The sequence below is a fragment of the Bubalus bubalis genome, chromosome 16, assembly GCF_019923935.1.
Source record: "Bubalus bubalis isolate 160015118507 breed Murrah chromosome 16, NDDB_SH_1, whole genome shotgun sequence".
NCBI lineage: Eukaryota > Metazoa > Chordata > Mammalia > Artiodactyla > Bovidae > Bubalus > Bubalus bubalis.
The window spans coordinates 79,888,925-79,905,786 of record NC_059172.1 but is presented as its reverse complement, the minus strand read 5'-3'; positions in this window follow the sequence as shown (position 1 = coordinate 79,905,786).

The following is a 16,862-nucleotide window of genomic DNA, read 5'->3' as shown; positions in this document are numbered from 1 at the left end:
GGGCAGCACCACAGTGGTTTCCAGTAACCTAAAGAAAAATATTATGTTAAACTGTTTCCCTAATGTGATACTTTCTTCAAAACCGAAACAGTAAAACGTTTGACTCAATAACAACATTCTAGATCTTAAAACAGAATCTTGATCAACCTTTACTTTTTGCTTGTTTTTAACCTCTTTTTACCCGGTTAGTTTATTGTTGGTGATTTTTATAGAGACAGAATCTGAGCAACGAACCCTCTTTAGTTTGACTTACAATTTTTTTCTGTCCAAAATCATTAAAACTCTGTCCCAGTAATTATATAGGACAGATTAATCCAAAGGCTAATTAAGAGTGTGATGTGGAAATAGCATATGTCAAATATAAGTCAATATTCATTTGGGGATGTTATTTTTGATCTGAAGAAAATTGGGTTTATATAGGACAAAGTTTATAGTAGTAAAGACGTGATCAAATTGAGAATTATGCAGTACAATTAAGTGTACAGTTTGTTTTCAAGATGTTTATTCAGTGATTACTGTAAAATGCTTTAGTATGCATCAACAGGTGAAAAATATTAGAGTAACACCATAAGAAATTACCAGTCTAGGATGACTGTCATATTTCTCCCACCTTGGTGCTTGGAAACTCTCACAGCAAACAGGTCACTGAGGCAGCAGTATATGCTGTTAGCAACAGCAGAAAGTGACTTGTCTGGTCTCTGTGCCCTGCCAAATTGATGGTGGTGATCAAGGGCTCTAGAGAGATCTTTTGTATCTTTCAGTCTTGAGTGGTTAGCTCTTGATATTCCCAATCTCATTTTGACTCTAGCCTCGGGTTTCTTCTGTGAGATATGCTTCTTTTTTTTCTTCTCAAATTCTTTTTCTTAGTTGACTAACAATTCAGGATAGTGGTTAAGAGCGTGGGCTTTAGTGCCAGAAAGAACTAGGTTTAAATTCTTCATCTACCATGTATTGGCTTTAAGAAGTGTGACTTTTCTGAATTTGTTTCCTTATCTGTAAGAAAGGAATAATAATAATAATTCTAACATAAGGTATGTATTATCACATAAATGAAATAAGGTTATTTAGCCTAGTTATTGGAGAAGGCAATGGCACCCCACTCCAGTACTTTTGCCTGGAAAATCACATGGACGGAGGAGCCTGGTAGGCTGCAGTCCATGGGGTTGCTAAGGGTAGGACACGACTGAGCGACTTCACTTTCACTTTTCACTTTCATGCATTGGAGAAGGAAATGGCAACCCACTCCAGTGTTCTTGCCTGGAGAATCCCAGGGACGGGGGAGCCTGGTGGACTGTCATCTGTGGGTCGCACAGAGTCTGACACGACTGAAGTGACTTAGCAGCAGCCTAGTTACTAAACAAACGTTTGGTGTTATTATCATTTTTCTCATTTAACTTCTGTAAAATTGTGCATAATGCTGCAGAGTTGTATGGGAACAAACTAGTCAACATAAATTTTCCTTAACATGACAGTTATTAATTTAAGGAATATTCTTTGGGGAATTGTTAACTTGGATTGCTAACTCATCCTCTTTGCTCATTCTGCACTATCTTTTGCATTCTAATAGGATTAGCCAACTCTAGGGAAGACTGAGAAGCAGCCTCAGAATTTTACGGGAGTTAATGCTTTTCTCAGTACATACCATGCTCACAGCTCCCTGTCTAGAAGTGACTCCTCACACATCTGTCACCATAGTTTATGTGGACCACAACACCATCATGCCCACTGAATTTAACCAGGACCCTTGAAACCAAAGGTAGCCTTTCATATGCTTGCCAGAAAATTCTCTGCAGAAGGAGCAATTCTGTATTGAAGAGGATCTAAGAAATCAGTCTGATTTCCTCTTAAGAGTGTATTGGGGAGAGAGGGAGAGACTGCAAAGCCTGCAACCAGGAAGGTAACGAGCAGACTCTGTGAGAACACAGTCTCAGAATCTCTGAAAACAGGAGGACGAAGAGAGGCAGGCTTAGTGCCGTCAGCAGAGAGGAAAGCTGGAGCAGAGTCAGAGAGGAGAGGAGAGATTCAAGGCCGGCAGGCCCTGAGTGAGGGCCAACGTTGGCGGGGGCGTCAGCAGAGCTGCTGCTGGACAGCTGGAACTGCCGCTGAACTGGGAGAGTGGTCAGGTTCTCCGCAAGGCCTGCTAGATGATCGGAAATATGGTAGAGGTAACAGCCGTCCATGAGTCCCTTCAACTATTCTCAGAGAGTGACCACTAGGTGATCAAGTTCTGATTTCTTTCTATTTCTTCCTTTCTGCTTAGCTAGCAGATAACCTGTCAAGACTGTGCGCTTCTTTATCCAGGCATCCCAGGAGCTGGTGTTTCACACCTTCGGTCACCTTGCAGGTTGGCCTTGATTTCGAAACGCCATGTACCATGTACTCAAAAGTAGACTGGTGATGAGAAAGCCCAAGGAGAAGACTTCTGTGAATGCATCAAAACAATAAAGAGCACGATTTATCTAGAGAAACTGGCTTATTTATCTCTGTACATCTGCCTCCTATGTCCTCTCCCAAAATGCCCCTTGCTCTTTTCTCCACCAGAGCCCTGCAGGACCTAATGAGAATTCACAGCCTCCAAGAAGTGTTTTCCAGTCAACAGACTTCTACCGGATCTGCCCTAGCTCTTGATCATTTCTGTTATCCCTTGTTAGAATGTGATAAGAGCAATAAGGTCTTCCCAGTGGCTCAGCTGTAAAGAATCCACTTGCAATGCAGGAGCTATAGGAGACATGAATTCAATCCCTGGGTCGGAAAGATTCCCTGGAGAAGGGAATGGCAACTCACTCCAGTATTCTTGCCTGGAGAATCCCAGGGACACAGGAGACTCGAGGGCTACAATCCACGGCGTCGCCAAGAGTTGGACATGGCTGAGTATGCACATGTACACATTAGTATTGTTTGTTACCTGAAATATGTGTTTTGCAGTTGTTTATTTTGAAAATAATTTGCTCTTCTGAAAGACTTTTCTTCCTTAAATGGTTTATGAGAAAATGAAAATCATTTATCTGTTATTTACAATTCTCTTTCTGTCTCTTCTTCCCTCTCAGTTATGGAAAATCCAGTGGTGATTCATACATAACAAAATCAATTTCAGTTTTTTCTAAAGGTATGCAACACCCTCTTTCCTGCCCCAAGGGCACAGCTCACAGACTCTTCATATCATTTATACTTTGATCTGATGTAAGCCATAACTGTTGTCTGGAGTTGAAGCCAGACATATGACTCACAGTATTTAGTGACTCTTGGTACCTTACAGTCTTACTAACTTACAAGAGGTGGCACCCCACTCTAGTACTCTTGCCTGGAAAATCCCATGGACGGAGAAGCTTGGTAGGCTGCAGTCCATGGGGCTGCTAAGAGTCGGACAGGACTGAGCGACTTTGCTTTCACTTTTCACTTTCATGCATTGGAGAAGGAAATGGCAACCCACTCCAGTGTTCTTGCCTGGAGAATCCCAGGGACGGGAGAGCCTGGTGGGCTGCTGTCTATGGGGTCGCACAGAGTCGGACACGACTGAAGTGACTTAGCAACTTAGTAGCATGTATGAATGTCAATAGTATAATAATAATATTTAGGTCACTAATGTTCCAAGTGAATAAGTCTACTTACAATTTTTTTTTTAAATGAGAAAATACTCTGTGTTTATTGATTGGAAGAATAAATGTTGTCAAAATGCCTACACTAGTCAAAGCTATCTGCAGATACTTACAATTTTTTAATATGCTGTTTCCTTCCAAGGTGTGTCTTTTAATTTCATGGTTGCAATCACCATCTGGAGTGATTTTGGAGCCCAAAAGAATAAAGTTTGCCACTGTTTCCACATCTATTTGCCATGAAGTGATGAGACTGGATGCCATGATCTTAGTTTTCTGCATGTTGAGCTTTAAGTCAATTTTTATAAAGCTGAGTGCCAAAGAATTGATACTTTTGAACTGTGGTATTAGAGAAGACTCTTAAGAGATCCTTGGACTGCAAGGAGATCCAACCAGTCCATCCTAAAGGAAATCAGTCCTGAATATTCATTGGAAAGACTGATGTTGAAGCTGAAACTCCAATACTTTGGCCACCTGATGCAAAGAGCTGACTCATTTGAAAAGACCCTGATGCTGGGAAAGATTGAAGTCAGGAGAAGAAGGGAATGACAGAGGATGGAATGGTTGGATGCCATCACTGACTCAATGGACATGAGTTTGAGTAAGCTCCAGGAGTTGATGATGGACAGGGAGGCCTGGCGTGCTGCAGTCCATGGGGTCGCAGAGTCAGACATGACTGAACAACTGAACTGAACTGAACTGACTTATAATTTAAACTGAATTTGGTCATAGGTGACTTTTCTGTTTAATTTATCCATCAACCAAGAGATTTTTGAGTACTAAATTCATAAATAACAATAATTAATAAATATTTATAGATAGCATTCAGACCACAGAAAAACTGTCAAGAATTATGAGAAAGATAGGTTCACAGAGAGTTATCTTCAGACAACTTCAAAAATCTCTAAAGCACCTCCTGATTAATTATATCCTGATCAGGGTGTTGCTTGTATCGTATTTTGCTGTATTTGTTTTCCTGAAACTCAAACATGTGTTTATCAAAAAGGCAGCTGCATTTCTATTGCAGAGCAAAGAGTAGATAAATACACTTTATAACAGGTAATCTGGGTTAGGCTGGTCTGGGATGGAAAAGTAGTTACAAAGCTCAGCTAGGTTAGCATCATCCATCTTCCTGTATCTCTACTGCTCTAACATCCTTTGCCTAAAAATCATCTCTAGGTCATGGCAGTTTAATACAAACTGGAGCTCTTCACAGAAACCAGTGCTTCCGTGTTAATTTGGACTGAGGAATAGTTGTTAGATAAAAATATGATGACTAAAGAATTGTATCCAGTACGATCTGTCCCACTGACAGATGCCTATAGGAGGATATACTCAAGAGCAGGGTTTTCCTGGTTTGTTTGGAGACAGAGCAAAAGGCCCTGGGTGATCTTAAAGGGTTGTTCCTTCAGATTTTGCTGGTTCCTCTTTTCTCCCGCACAGATAGTTACTGCTGCAGACAAAAGGCCTATATGTCAATCCTCACTCTGTTACAATTATATGAAGGAAATAAAAGTTACAAAGCTCTAAAAGAACCCGAAGAATGGGAGGGTTCATTAGCAGTTGAGAGATTTCAACAAAGTAATAAAATTAACAAAATGATAATACCAGTGTTTCATCACTTGTTTCACAAAATTCTGTGTTTTTTTTAATTCTATTTGGAAGCACCTTTTAAATTAATTAATCTGGCCCACAACATGGTACACAGGATCTTAGTTCCTCAACTGTTGCTTGTGTCCTGGCAATGAAATGTGGAGTCTTACCCACTTGACTGCCAGGGAAGCCCCTAAAATTCTAGGGTTGATACTCATATTTTATTTTTAAAAACACATTAGTAATTTTAAAAATTTGAAAAATCACTGAAATTAAGTAGTTAATACACTTTAAAAATTTATAAGCATATTCTTGGACATAAAATTTATTGTTGTTGTTTAGTCCCTCAGTCATGTCTGACTCTTTGCCACCCCATGGACTGCAGCACGCCAGGCCTCCCTGTCCATCACCACCACTCAGAGCTTGCTCAAACTCATGTCCATTGAGCTGGTGATGCCATCCAACCATCTTGCCCTCTGTCGTTCCCTTCTCCTCCTGCCTTCAATCTTTCCCAGCATCAGGGTCTTTTCTAATGAGTTGGCTCTTTTCATCAGGTGGCCAAAATATCGGACCTTCAGCTTCAGCATCAGTCCTTCCAATGAATATTTACGATTGATATCCTTTAGGATTTCCTTTAGGATAAAATTTATTAGCACTTGTCAAATTATACATATTTGACATTCTAAAATAAGTTATAAAAATAAATTGCTGAAATAAAAAACAAATTATTTTCATAGTCTTTAGTTTCAGCATTTGTAAATGAAATCTTCCTCTATATGAATTAATTTCAATATTTTCATCTTCATACCTGAAATTTTGGGGGAAAGCCTCCACTTTGCTGTCATAACTCAAAAATTTGTCTCCATTGATTGTGCGATGTCAGACATGAGCAATAATAAAGCACCAGATTTTTCAAACAATTTATACTTTTACATTTGTTATTTCATTTTCTGGGCTCTCTGTTTTGATACTGTCACTCTTACTGTTTTCTAGTGTGTTTCCTTGAGTTGGAGAGAAAAAGGTAGAAATTCACTGGTGCCCTGTGCAGTTCAAGAAAGTGTGTGCTGGATAGGAATGGTACCTACTGCTGAGGACCACAGAACATGGCAAAGAATGGATGCATTTACCTGGATCGCATCTACAAGCCATTTTTGACCTCCACTGGTTTCTGGGAACCATCTCTGATTTAGGGCCTAAATTTAGGGGGTAAGTCATCTTATTTTTTTGAGATTGTGACCTATCTCCATTCCCATCAACTGACTAAATTCTTTAAGATAATGAAAAATGGCGGAACAAATTGGTTTATTTAATCTGGATATGGCAGAATACCCTGGGAGCAAATGAAATATTAGGATGAATGCCTCTTATGCAATGTGCTTTCCTCTTCAAACTGAAAGCACTCTGAAGTAACCAAAAAACTGGTGGGTGTAGGACTTTCCAAGATGTGTAAATTGTTTATCACTGGAGGAAGAGTAGATCAAATTCTGTTTTTAACCTCTTGCTTGAAGAGTTTCATCAGCTTGCATAGTTGTACAAGAAGAATCAAGATTCACTTAATCATTAGCGTTTGTCAGTGTTTTGGAAATTTTGAAAAAAAATTTTGGTATTGGAAAAAATTGACACATATCCTTAATGATGCTTTACAGGAAAATGGCTCATTTCCTAACATCTGGATTCTATTAATCCTAGTGTTGGACTTAGTTAAAATGGTCCTGACAGCAAGGTGGTTAGATGAGTTCTCCAAATGAGGCAAACTAGCCTTTAGGGTCCTTGGGTTATGATCTGTAGGGAAAATTCTTCCCATCCCTATAGTCCTGTCTAGTGTTAGGATCATTGGATCTAGGTGTCTGGAACAGACTCTCAGATTCTTGGCCAATCTCTAGTGAATAAGAGTCAAAGCAAAAGGACAGTGCTTGGCTCTGCCTTGTTTCAGAATAAGTGTCATTTTCTTTCTAACCCACTTCCCATCCTCCCCACCTTTTCTCCGTCCTTCTTTTTCTATTTTCTTGCATCTTTCCCCCTCCTGCCCTCCCTCCCTTCCTTTCAGCCCTCCTTTTCTCACTCCTTCCTTCTCTCCCCCCTTCTTCTCTCCCTCCCTCCTTACCTTCCTCCTATGTCAGAAGGCAAATGACAAGATCCCTCTTGTTCAGCCAGTTTTACAGATAAAATCCTCAAAAAAAAAAAAAGAAAAGAAAAAGAAAAATGTACATTCTACATTTAAGATCATTAAGCAAAAAATGAAGCCTTTCAGTTCAGTTGTTCCGTCGTGTCCGACTCTTTGCAACCCCATGAATCGCAGCACGCCAGGCCTCCCTGTCCATCACCAACTCCCAGAGTTCACTCAGACTCACATCCGTCGAGTCAGTGATGCCATCCAGCCACCTCATCCTCTGTTTCCCCCTTCTCCTCCTGCCCCCAATCCCTCCCAGCATCAGAATCTTTTCCAATGAGTCAACTCTTCGCATGAGGTGGCCAAAGTAGTGGAGTTTCAGCTTTAGCATCATTCCTTCCAAAGAAATCCCAAGGCTGATCTCCTTCAGAATGGACTGGTTGGATCTCCTTGCAGTCCAAGGAACTCTCAAGAGTCTTTTCCAACACCACAGTTCAAAAGCATCAATTCTTCGGCCCTCAACTTTCTTCACAGTCCAACTCTCACATCATACATGATCACAGGAAAAACCATAGCCTTGACTAGACGGACCTTTGTTGGCAAAGTAATGTCTCTGCTTTTCAATATGCTATCTAGGTTGGTCATAACTTTTCTTCCAAGGAGTAAGCGTCTTTTAATTTCATGGCTGCAGTCACCATCTGCAGTGATTTTGGAGCCCCCAAAAAATAAAGTCTGACACTGTTTCCACTTTTTCCCCATCTATTTCCCATGAAGTGATGGGTCCAGATGCCATGATCGTTGTTTTCTGAATGTTGAGCTTTAAGCCAATATTTTCACTCTCCTCCTTCACTTTCATCAAGAGGCTCTTTAGTTCCTCTTCACTTTCTGCCATAAGGATGATGTCATCTGCATATCTGAGGTTATTGATATTTCTCCCAGCAATCTTGATTCCAGCTTCTGCTTCTTCCAGTCCAGCGTTTCTCATGATGTACTCTGCATAGAAGTTAAATAAGCAGGGTGACAATATACAGCCTTGACATACTCCTTTTCCTATTTGGAACCAGTCGTTGTTCCATGTCCAGTTCTAACTGTTGCTTCCTGACCTGCATATAGGTTTCTCAAGAGGCAGGTCAGGTGGTCTGGTATTCCCATCTCTTGAAGAATTTTCCACAGTTTATTGTGATCCACACAGTCAAAGGCTTTGGCATAGTCAATAAAGCAGAAATAGATGTTTTTCTGGAACTCTCTTGCTTTTTCGATGATCCAGCGGATGTTGGCAATTTGATCTCTGGTTCCTCTGCCTTTTCTAAAACCAGCTTGAACATCAGAAAGTTCACGGTTCATGTATTGCTGAAGCCTGGCTTGGAGAATTTTGAGCATTACTTTACTAGTGTGTGAGATGAGTGCAATTGTGCGGTAGTTGAGCATTCCTTGGCATTGGCTTTCTTTGGGATTGGAATGAAAACTGACCTTTTCCAGTCCTGTGGCCCCTGTTGAGTTTTCCAAATTTGCTGGCATATTGAGTGCAGCACTTTCAGGATCCATAAACTTTTACTTTGGACCAAAGAATGTGCTATACTTGCTCTGTCACTGAACAGATGGCAGTGCGAAAAACAGTGATAAATGAATTGTACGCCAAGATTTTGATCTTATAAAAGATCAATGGTAGTGCAGAACAACAAATCATTATTTATGTATTTTTTGGGGAGGAGGCTAATTACTTTACAATATTGTGGTGGTTTTTGCCATACATTGTATGAATCAGCCATGGGTGTACATGTATTCTCCCTCCTAAACCCCCCTCCCACCTCTCTCTCCATCCCATCCCTCTGGGTCATCCAAGTGCACCAGCCCTGAGCACCCTGCCTTATGCATCAAATCATTTTTCTGCAAATTTAGAGAGATCAAAAGTAACAAATGTTGAAACTATATTATTGGGCAGAACTGATTTTTTTCTCAAGTGAGATTGCAAATTACAACTCAAGTAAAGAAAAGAATTAAGACATAATTCCGGCATGAAATCTGTAGCATACACCTTGAGCTTGTCTTTATTTGCACCCCTTCATTTGTTTATCCATATAACACATTTTAATTGAGTAACAAGTGTGGGTTGAATCTCTAGTGTTATAAAAATGAGTAAGAAGCATTTTTGCACTCAATCTCTAGGACATCAGAAAGATATTTCTCCACTACTGAATGTCTTTTAAAGTAAAATTTCATTGATTTAAAGGCTGCTGATATAGTTAAATATTTTATTTAGTATACATAAATCTCATTTACTAATATGTTGGAGGAAAAAAAAACACTTTAACATTTTCTGGGCTAATGTTTAGTTTTACTTGGAAGGCAAATCAAGTTAGAGTGCAGCAGCTATTTTTTTCCCAAGAATCTATGAATTTAATGGTTCTTTAATACTTTAAAAAAAGTTTTTAATTTTAATTAGGTCCCATTTTTTTATTTTTGCTTTTATTTCCAATATTCTGGGGGGTGGGTCATAGAGGCTCCTACTCTGATTTATGTCGGAGAGTGTTTTGCCTATGTTCTCCTCTAAGAGTTTTATAGTTTCTGGTCTTACATTTAGATCTTTAATTCATTTTGAGTTTATTTTTGTGTATGGTGTTATAAAGTGTTCTAGTTTCATTCTTTTACAAGTGGTTGACCAGTTTTCCCAGCACCACTTGTTAAAGAGATTGTCTTTTCTCCATTGTATATTCTTGCCTCCTTTGTCAAAGATAAGGTGTCTATAGGTGCGTGGGTTTATCTCTGGACTTTCTATTTTGTTCCATTGATCTATATTTCTGTCTTTGTGCCAGTACCATACTGTCTTGATGACTGTGGCTTTGTAGTAGAGCCTGAAGTCAGGCAGGTTGATTCCTCTAGTTCCATTCTTTTTTCTCAAGATTGCTTTGGCTATTCGAGATTTTTTGTATTTCCATACAAATTGTGAAATTATTTGTTCTAGCTCTGTGAAAAATACCATTGGCACTTGATAGGGATTGCATTGAATCTATAGATTGCTTTGGGTAGTATACTCATTTTCACTATATTGATTCTTCCGATCCATGAACATGGTATATTTCTCCATCTGTTAGTGTCCTCTTTGATTTCTTTCACCAGTGTTTTATAGTTTTCTATATATAGGTCTTTAGTTTCTTTAGGTAGATATATTCCTAAGTATTTTATTCTTTTCGTTGCAATGGTGAATGGAATTGTTTCCTTAATTTCTCTTTCTATTTTCTCATTATTAGTGTATAGGAATGCAAGGGATTTCTATGCATTGATTTTATATCCTGCAACTTTACTATATTCATTGTTTAGCCCTAGTAATTTTCTGGTGGAGTCTTTAGGGTTTTCTATGTAGAGGATCATGTCATCTGCAAACAGTGAGAGTTTTACTTCTTCTTTTCCAATTTGGATTCCTTTTATTTCTTTTTCTGCTCTGATTGCTGTGGCCAAAAGTTTCAAAACTATGTTGAATAGTAGTGGTGAGAGTGGGCACCCTCGTCTTGTTTCTGACTTTAGGGGAAATGTTTTCAATTTTTCACCATTGAGGATATTGTTTGCTATGGGTTTGTTATATATAGCTTTTATTATGTTGAGGTATGTTCCTTCTATTCCTGCTTTCTGGAGAGTTTTTATCATAAATGGATGTTGAATTTTGTCAAAGGCTTTCTCTGCATCTATTGAGATAATCATATGGCTTTTATTTTTCAATTTGTTAATGTGGTGTATTACATTGATTGATTTGCAGATATAAGCAAGGTGAAAAGACAGGCTTCAGAATGGGAGAAAATAATAGCAAATGAAGCAACTGACAAAGAATTAATCTCAAAAATATACAAGCAACTCCTGCAGCTTAATTCCAGAAAAATAAACGACCCAATCAAAAAATGGGCCAAAGAACTAAACAGACATTTCTCCAAAGAAGACATACAGATGGCTAACAAACACATGAAAAGATGCTCAATATCATTCATTATCAGAGAAATGGAAATCAAAACCACAATGAGGCACCATCTCACGCCAGTCAGAATGGCTTACGACCCAAAAGTCTACAAGCAATAAATGCTGGAGAGGGTGTGGAGAAAAGGGAAACCTCTTACACTGTTGGTGGGAATGCAAACTAGTACAGCCAATATGGAGAACAGTGTGGAGATTCCTTACAAAACTGGAAATAGAACTGCCATATGACCCAGCAATCCCACTGCAGGGCATACACACTGAGGAAACCAGAAGTGAAAGAGACATGGGTACTCCAATGTTCATCATGTACCCCAATGTTTATAATACCCAGGACATGGAAGCAATCTAGATGTCCATCAGCAGATGAATGGATAAGAAAGCTATGGTACATATACACAATGGAATATTATTCAGCCATTAAAAAGAATACACTTGAATCAGTTCTAATGAGGTGGATGAAACTGGAGCCTATTATACAGAGTGAAGTAAGCCAGAAAGAAAAACACCAATACATTATACTAATGCATATATATGGAATTTAGAAAGATGGTAACAATAACCCTGTATGCGAGACAGCAAAAGAGAAACAGTCTTTTGGACTCTGTGGGAGAGGGCGAGGGTGGGATGATTTGGGAGAATGGCATTGAAACATGTATAATATCATTAGACAAAAAAAAAAATTTTGTCTCCAAACTTTGCGACCACCAATTCAATCATTTAGTATATAACTTATTGATACATAGCATGCTGCTGCTGTTGCTGCTAAGTTGCTTCAGTTGTGTCCGACTTTGTGTGACCCCATAGATGGCAGCCCACCAGGCTCCTCCGCCCATGGTATTTTCCAGGTAAGAGTACTAGAGTGGGTTGCCATTGCCTTCTCCAGATATGTAGCATAGGCTGAATGTTAATTTATTAGTTGCATTGAATTACCTCTTGCTTTGTACTTCAATTGAATTTTTTAAAATCAGATACTTTATATTATGTAGAATTTTGCACTCTTATTCAAAATTACTAATGCCTTATAGGAATTTTAAAATAATAGATGATTATAGTGCAGTTGAGTTTTTTTAAAACTAAGGATACTTGTAAACACATCCAAGTTGAGGCTATCTCTAAACAAATTTTAATATACCATAGTGTACCTTATAGACCTCTATTTCTATAAGGATATAAGAGTCATGAAAAGGCTAGATTCAAAAAGTACAACAATTTTTAAAAGGTCACATTTCAATGCCTCTGTGTGTTAATCAGTATAGCAAATTATATTCCCACTCTTTTCCCTGAAACTGTGGACCATGCTGTCCAAGACCATGCTCTCCAAGCAGCATTCAAGGTTTGGAGTGATAAGACCCAACTCAATTTCACTAGAGTTTTCTGGGACACTCTTGACACATGATCTTCTTCAAAAGCAGAGGCAATGGTGATGGAAATATTGAGGAGGTCTTGTTTTTTAAAGCACTTTACCAGAAGTCAGGGCTTCCCTGGTGGCTCAGCTAGTAAAGAATTTGCCTGCAATGCGGGAGACCTGGATTCGATCACTGGGTTTGGAAGATCCCCTGGAGAAGGGAAAGGCTACCCACTGCAGTGTTCTGGCCTGGAGAATTCCATGGACTGTATAGTCCATGGGGTAACAAAGAGTTGGACATGACTGAGCAACTTTCACTTTCACCAGAAGTCATAGGTTTTGTTCTTGTCTTGACAATTTCCCCACAATTATTTTCTGAGTTGTTTCCCATTTGGAGTATGGAGATTTCTTCCCCCATTTGATGGGCGCTTTGGGCAACTGGCTTATTCTTTTTCTCTTAGTAAGGGTCTGGGAATCAGTGTTCACTTTGATGATGATGAACTCTGGACAAATGATTCCAAAGGTAAGGGCGAAAATCCTTCAGTTACAATTCATGTAACTGTTCATTAAACTTGTGTAATCATTGACCTCAGAGAGTGGTGAAATTACAGAAAGCTCCCATTTCAGAGAAAATTGCTTTGTCCATTTAATGTAAATAAGATGTCAAAACATTGAGTTTTCCATCTCCTATCCCCAACAGCAATTAAGGCAATAAAACAGAATCAACCAAAATGCTTTTTGAGGTCTTGGAGGGTTAAGCTGACTACAGGAATTATGTGGTAACTCTACAAAGTTTGACTTTAACCCAGGATTTTATCCCTTATGTTTGAAGAAAGTGTAACATAATTTACTAATTGCTGCTCATTAAACTTCAGTCAGTTCAGTTGCTCAGTCGTGTCTGACTCTTTGTGACCCCATGGAGTGTAGCACGCCAGGCCTCCCTGTCCATCGGCAACTCCCGGAGTTTACTCAAATTCATGTCCATTGAGTCAATGATGCCATCCAACCACCTGATCCTTTGTTGTCCCCTTCTCCTCCTACCTTCAATCTTTTCTAGCATCACAATCTTCTCAAATGAGTCAGTTCTTCGCATCAGATGGACAAAGTATTGGCGCTTCAGCTTCAACATCAGTCTTTCCAATGAACATTCAGGACTGATTTCCTTTAGGATGGACTGGTTTGATCTCCTTGCAGTCCAAGGGACTCTCAAGAGTCTTCTCCAACACCACAGTTCAAAAGTATCAATTCTTCGGCCCTCAGTTTTCTTTATGGTCCAACTCTCACATCCATACATGACTACTGGAAAAACCATAGCTTTTACTAGACAGACCCTTGTTGGCAAAGTAATGTCTCTGTTTTTTAATATGCTGTCTATGTTGGTCATAACTTTCCTTCCAAGGAATAAGTGTCTTTTAATTTCATGGCTTCAGTCATCATCTGCAATGATTTTGGAGACCCCAAAATAAAGTCTCTCACTGTTTCCACTATTTCCCCATCTATTTGCCATGAAGTGATGGGACCAGATGCCATGATCTTAGTTTTCTTAATGTTGAGTTTTAAGCCAACTTTTTAGGTGATGGAATTAGTTTACAGTGATTTGCAAATGAAACAATAAAACATAATATATTTAAATATAAAATAATGATATTTGTTTCATGTTTTCCTGATTTATATTTTATTCCTATTCTTCACTAACATTTTGACTAAATATCATATTAAGAGGTAGACAACACAGGTATTAAGGGCTTCCGTAAGTGGCTCAGATGGCAAAGAATCTGTCTGTAATGCATGAGACATGGCTTTGATCCCTGGGTTGAGAAGATCCCCTGGAAAAGGGATGACAACCCACTCCAGTATTCTTTCCTGGAGAATTCCATGGATAGAGAGCCTGGCAGGCTACAGTTCATGAGGTAGCAAAGAGTTGGACAAGACTGAGTGACTAACACTTTCAATTTCAATACAGGCGTTAAATATTGATCTACAATATCTCTTCTTTCCTATTAGAAAAACATGTCACTCTGTCCTCGAACTGGCATGGAAAATATATCCTTCATAGTAAACTAATGAACATTAGAAAAGCTTGCTATAAAACCTTCCCTAACTTGGGCAAATATGGAATTAGGAGAATGTGTGTTTATATCAACTACATACCAATAATCATGTTTGCCAAGTACTTTCTGCCAGAAGGCTTGCCTGAATCAACAAGAATTAGTGTAATTGACATGCATCTTGTTTTTATGCAAATGTTGCTAACTGCTTTAAAACAACCTAAGGCCTCAAATTTGAATTTCCCTCCTGTGTCCATTATTGCTTGCAGCTCAGCAACTGTTTTCATAGTAACAAAATAAACTCCAGATAAACTCCATTATCATTAATTCAGATTTTAATCTTTGTACATTAAGCACTTATTTGTTGGGTGGGCTTACCTGGTGGCTCAGATGGTAAAGAATTTGCCTGCAATGCAGCAGACCTGGGTTCAAACCCTGGGTCAGGAACATTTCCTGGAGAAGGGAATGGCAACCCACTCCAGTATTCTTGCCTAGAGAATCCCATCGACAGAGGAGCCTGGTGGGCTACAGTCCATGTGGTCACAAAGAGTCGGACACGACTGAGTGACTAACACTTTCACTTTCTTCGCTTTGAATATTAATAATATAAACAACAAATCTAATCTCTAATACAGTGATTGAATTCCTATAATGTGCTGTGTGCTTTACAATGAAATTCTCTCACTAATCCTGGAAGAATGATTTCATTATCCTAGTTTCATGGATAAGGAAATGGACTTTGGTCTGTCTGATTTCAGGGTCCATATCCACTACCAGTACAGGATTTGCTATTTCTTTTATTTATTCCAAACTAATTGTTTTTGATATAATTGTACAGCTGCCTAGTGCCCACATACTCTTTTTCACTGAAAGTAAATTGACCATAGATTTTCTCTTATTTATTAATGCCTGACAACCAAGGGGTCAAGGGGCACAATGAAATCAATTATAGAACCTCAGCAGCTCCAACCCGTCCCTCTGGGCACCGGCTGTGTCAGGGTCATTGGCCCCAAACAACTGATAGAGGTATCTTGGCAGATTTTGGATTTTGTTCTTCTTTACTAAATATGCAACAAGGAAGGACATAATTAACAAAGCTCAAAAAATTCATCTCACAAATCCTTTAAAAGAACTGATTTTGTATGCCTCTACCTAGGTCATCAATTCTGTGTCTTTATTAACCTCTTTCCTGTTTTTGCACATGAATTTGGCCACACCTTGGGCCCCCATCGCTCCAGTAATGCCAAGGGTCTGATATACACCCCCTTTAGCCAGAGAAAGAACTTCTCCAAGGATGTTGGCAAAGGTATCAAGGCTCTGTTATTTGCTGAAGTTTGGTTTTCTTCACATTTGAGAAGTATTCATTCACCTTGCTAATCTCCTAAAATAGCTTTCCCAAACTGTTTACTCTGGAACTGTAATGCTGTAAGAAGCAACTGAAAAGAATGTTCCAAGCTCAAATACCTGAGGGAATCACTCCAACCTCTAGCCCTTTTCTTAAATTTTCAAGATGTTATGAAGCTCTGAGAAGTTGTTCAGGCATAAAACCAGTTCACAGTTGTTTAACCCACTATCTCCCTAGTTTATTTGACCATGGACATTTCTCTCTTTTTCTCATTCCTTCCTTTAATAGCTTTCTTCCTTCTTACCATTAATATTAGTGGAACACCTCTGATACCTTGTGTAGTGGGGTTTCATAGCACCTCCTTTGAAAAATGCAGTCCTAAGACACAATAGTGAGGAGTGTTTTTCTCCGAGAGTTTGTGGAAATCTAGATCTGAGAGAATCAAGATTATCAGGTTGGTCTCCATTTATTTTTCATCCAAACTTTTAATCATATTTCAAAAGGCATATTTTATAATAATTTACCAGTGTACCTCTGGTTTAAGATTCTCCAGATCTTGTTCCCATCTCAGAAGAGAAGTTCATAATTTTATGTTACACTGTAGCAAATGCATGGCTAGTACAGACTACAGAATACCATTTTATGAAACCCATCCTGTTAAAAGTCACATAATTTATATTAACTTCATTTCAAATTTTGTATGAGAAAAGAAATTTCTGAGAGTTCCTTGATGGCATAGTGGTTATGATTCCAGGCTCTTACTGCCATGGCCTAAGTTCAAACCCTGGTTGGGGAACTCAGATCCTGCAAGCCGAGTGGCATGGCCCAAAAAGGTAATTTGTATTAATGGTGGGCTCTTTATTAA